This window comes from Sardina pilchardus, chromosome 2 (assembly GCF_963854185.1).
Source record: "Sardina pilchardus chromosome 2, fSarPil1.1, whole genome shotgun sequence".
Classification (NCBI taxonomy): Eukaryota; Metazoa; Chordata; class Actinopteri; order Clupeiformes; family Clupeidae; genus Sardina; species Sardina pilchardus.
Genome location: NC_084995.1, coordinates 46,403,443 through 46,408,442, shown reverse-complemented (window position 1 = coordinate 46,408,442; position 5,000 = coordinate 46,403,443). Strand labels below are relative to the sequence as shown.

Genomic DNA, 5,000 nt, shown 5'->3' with positions numbered 1-5,000 from the left:
TCTGCGCGAACATAATATTATATGGTATTGACGTATCCATAATACAATTTACAAAAACGAACCTTATTTCTGCGATCAGTTGAAGACCAGTTATTGCTCCACAGCCCTAAGTTCGTGTTGATTTGGGAGAGTGCAGCCTGCAGCTCTTACTGATTTGGGGAAAGATAGCTCCCTTCGGTAGACTACGGAAACGAAAGCACAGTGGTTCAGCTGTTTCGCGGCAGTACATTGCGTGCGCGGCCAAGGTTCGCATCTCACCCTTCCATGTCCCTTTTGAGTGAAAGGAGGCATACCACACATAACAATGGATTAGACCCTAAATATATTTAATTACTTTACATCAAGTGGCCAGGAACACGACATCAGTTTAAATAATAGCTCCACGACATTACAAGGTTATTTGCACGTTTCACTGTAGTCAGAAACAAAAGCATGATGATTGCATACGGGGTTAGAACCTGCAATGAATCGATAACGAGTCTCCCGCTCTAGCCACTGCACTAAAGACTGGTGATGAAATGTGGGTTTGTACATTCCATAATAGAAGCTCACCAAAACTCAAACCAACACGCAAATTAACGTAGTAAGGTAACACAAGTAACGTTAACGTAGTAACGTAGTAACGTAGTAGGTAACACAAGTAGCAAGAATGAGCCCAACAGGGGAGTCGGTCTTTTAATTTGTATTAGGCTAGCCTGCAGTAAAGCGCAATCATTGAGTCATGAGAAAAACATCAACTTAGTGATTTTTGGTTGGGCGCTTGTGATTTTTGGTTAGGCGCTCCTGACACTGACGACATCACCAACCGCAATTCCCAAGGTAGCCTACGCCACAGGTGTCCTTGTTTGCAATTGAGAGTTTGAGAGTTTGAACTACCTTTTCTAGAAACACCAAATCCAGGGAACTTTCAAGGTTGCGATGCAAGTAAGCATACGAGGCTTTCTAGAAACGCAGCCCAGAACAGTGAATGCTGAATGCTTAGACAGTGCTGTGCATTAGACAAATAGGCAAACATAAATTGGCTTTAGTATTCCTCATTGGCGTTTTCTCTCCATGTTTGATGATGACAAATAACGATACGTTTCTCTTACATTGCACTACACCGTGCAAGAGCGCTTCAAGTGAGACGCGAACCTCGATTCCTCATGTCAAAGTGTGCAACGCTACCCATTGAGCTACTCAATTGCAGACACGAAAAGCTGCAGTTTCTTTCTTCCAGATGCTTTGAATGAATCTGTATGAAAGCACATAGTCTACATTCGCAAAGAGCAGAAACAATTTAATTTAATTTAGGCCTACAATGAGACGTTACATTTAGTTTACATGCAGTGGTGGTTTTGATTGTCGGTGGCGTTATTGTATCCCTTAGTTGCAATGCAATTATTCCCTCGCATGACAGCTGTAACCGCACACACTACATGGCGACGTGAAATGCCACTAAAAGCGGTTTGTAAATATGTCTTAGTGAGTTAGGAGTCTTCTCAAATTATTTTAGCTGTCCTAGGCTATGCCTCGTGAATTACTTTTAGTGAAAAAAATTAGGAGTCCTAAAACGCTAAAGTGCTACTGCAGACTGTACTGCCACCTCGTGGCGGTGAGTTGTAATACAGTTGTAATACATTTCACGCAGGGCGTGGATCACGCAAAGCGTGAGAGAAACGGCCATCACATTTCAACACTGTTCACACACACACACACACACGGTCAACATGCTTACACATGGCCCTCTCCTCTATCTACACAGACACACACACACACACACACACACTCTCTCTCTCACACATACAGAGACAGACAGACACACACACACCCACTCTCTCCCACACACACAGAGACAGATACACACACACACACACACACACACACACACACACACACACACACACACAGACACACACAGAGACAGACACACTCACACACACTCACACACACACACACACACACACACACACACACACACACACACACACACACACACACACACACCAGGGTTTCCCGCAGCGCTTTCCTGCTAAGGCAGCCGCCTTAAAGGAGAATTCCGGTGTGAAATTGACCTTAACTGTACCGAAACATTTTGCGTAGTACTTACACGTGTTTAAGAGCCACCTTCGCTCACCCCCTAGGATTCCGAACTCCGCCGTTTTCAGCCGTGCTTGCAGTAGGCTTGAATCTATTAGATTGGGCATCACGTACCCTATGCAGCTAAATCGCTATTTTTAAACCATTAAAACGGTTCCAAGTAACTCCACACTGTATTGGTAGACTTCTGAGGGTCCTGACATTTAAAACGAGATACTTAGAACTTTGGAAGTGCACAGGAAGTTTATTAAAAATACTCTTTATTCAAGCAGTACCTTCATAGAATCTCTCCGCTGGGCGCCATCTTGTGGTGAAGTCGCGATAAGTCGACTGACGAGCACGAACAAACAGGAAAGACAGGGGGACATATTGCAAACATTTTGAGCTTTGTTACTCATCATGCTCATGTAGACAGTATAACTATATATTTCCTATGGAATTACTTTTGCAATATGTTCCCCTGTCCTTCCTGTTCGTTCGTATGAATGCATACAGCCTACCACGTCTTGTAATTTGTTGTGACAAATTCAAGCGTTCAATGTGGTACGATCTCTTTGCTAATTACATTTTATTAAAAAGCATTAAAAACGTCCCGGCTCTCCTTAGGCTATATGAGCAACAGGCACGCACAATAGGCTATACAGCTTCAATCAACGAATTGCAGCTTTAGGCTACTAAATCACAATTCACTAACTTTACCATACAACCGCAATGTTCCATTTACATACAGTTTCATCTTTGATTTTATATTTCATGGCATATTTTAAAACATACACCATTACAAATATTCTTGGCTTTAATGCAATATTAAAATACTGACTGGCTTTAAATTTTAGTGAGGCGACACCTCACTAGCAGAACAGCTCAACTGCTTCTTTGCACGTTTTGAGGTGAGCACCACCAGTGGCAGGAATTACATCACACCCCTGCCCACCCACAGCAACGGCCATACATTCACCATTCAGGAGGATGAGGTGAGAAGGACGCTCAGCAGAATCAACCCCAGAAAAGCTGCTGGGCCAGACGGGGTCATAGGAAGGGTGCTGAAAGCCTGCGCGCCACAGCTCTCAGCCATCTTCACGAGGCTCTTCAACCACCGTCCCGCCATGCCTCAAATCTGCTACAATAATCCCCCTGCCTAAAAAATCCACAATCACCAGCTTAAATGACTACCGCCCAGTTGCACTCACACCAGTGATAACCAAGTGCTTTGAGCGGCTGATCCAGCAGTACGTCTCCCACCCTCCTTTGATCCACACCAGTTTGCATACAGAGCAAGAAGGTCTACAGAAGATGCCATCATCACTGCGCTCCACAGTGCACTGTCCCACCTTGAACACCAGGGGACCTATGTGAGGATGCTCTTCGTCGACTACAGCTCTGCCTTCAACACCATCATACCAGAAAGACTTATCATCAAACTCACCAACCTGGGATTCTCCCCGTCCATCTGCCAATGGATCATGGACTTTCTGACCAACCGACCTCAAACAGTGAAAATAGGCAAACACATCTCATCTCAACTCACGCTCAGCACTGGATCTCCCCAGGGCTGCGTACTGAGCCCTCTGTTGTACTCTCTGTACACCCATGACTGCACCCCCACCCACCCCACAAACACCATCGTCAAGTATGCGGACGACACAACCGTGGTTGGCCTCATCTCAGGGGGAGACGAGACCGACTACCGTGATGAAGTCCACAGACTGGTGGGGTGGTGCGAGGTCAATAATCTCATCCTCAACACATCCAAGACGAAAGAAATAGTGATAGACTTTCGTAGGAAAAAAACAGTACTGGAGCCCCTTTGCATCAAGGGGGAATGTGTGGAAAGGGTTCCAGCCTTCAAATTTTTGGGCGTACAAATCACTGAGGACCTCTCTTGGGCCACCAACACCCAACACATGGTCAAGAAAGCCCAGCAGCGACTCCACTTCCTGAGAACACTCAGGAAACACCACCTGGAGGAGAGACTGCTGGTGTCCTTCTACCGCTGCTCCATTGAGAGCGTGTTGGCCTACTGCGTCTCCACATGGTACACCAGCTGCTCAGCAGCAGACAAGAAGGCCCTTCAGTGCATCATTATCATCGCCCAAAAGATCACAAACTGTTCCCTGCCCTCTCTGCAGGATGTCTTCCACTCCCGTTGCACCACCAGAACTGAAACCATTCTAAAAGACCCCACACCCCGGACATCACATTTTTGCACTGTTGCCCTCTGGCAAGAGCTTCATGTCCATCAAGTCACATACAAACAGACTCAAAAACAGTTTCTATCCCACTGCAATACGTACACTGAACACATCCAGACACCCACACACACGTCCCATCTAAACATAAAAGACTGTGCCCTTCTGAGGGTGGACTGTTGTTTGGCACTTTACTCCTGGACTGTTTGCAATTGCACTTTATCTTCACTCTACCTCGCCTGACTTTTCTATGAGCATGAATGTATTGAATGTATGTGTACTACTGTTTGTGTGGGTCCCTTACCCTACTATGGGGCTATGGGAGGACAGAATAATTGGGGTTGAGTAATTGTGTGACTGTATTGTCTTAAATTATTAGCCTTTTATTTTGTTTTAAATGCACCTTGAGGATTGTCATCCAATTTCGTTGTATTCTGTGCAATGACATTAAAGTATTCAATTCAATTCAATTCAAATTATATCCTATGATGCTGAGCAGTGCAAAGGTTTTGAAAGATACAATCTTGCAAAAGGCCCTCTATTGGAGTTGTAAACTTACACTTTTAAGGTGTATTGTCAGGTTGGATCAGTCAATAAATTGTGTTAATAATGTTTAATTGGTTGTTGATACAATTAAATCACACTTTGAATGTTCAATCCAGGTATACTGCTGTCATTAGGCTAGTGTCAAAATTCAACATTTTCAACATTAATGAAATGCTGACAGCCTAC

General features: G+C 44.6%; 1 protein-coding gene across 1 annotated transcript in view; it reads right to left on the bottom strand.

Annotated features, from left to right (window-relative positions):
- The window catches only part of LOC134058798 (centrosome and spindle pole-associated protein 1-like), a 25,046-nt gene that overhangs the window by 7,664 nt on the left and 12,382 nt on the right, over window positions 1-5,000 (bottom strand). The window lies entirely within an intron of this gene.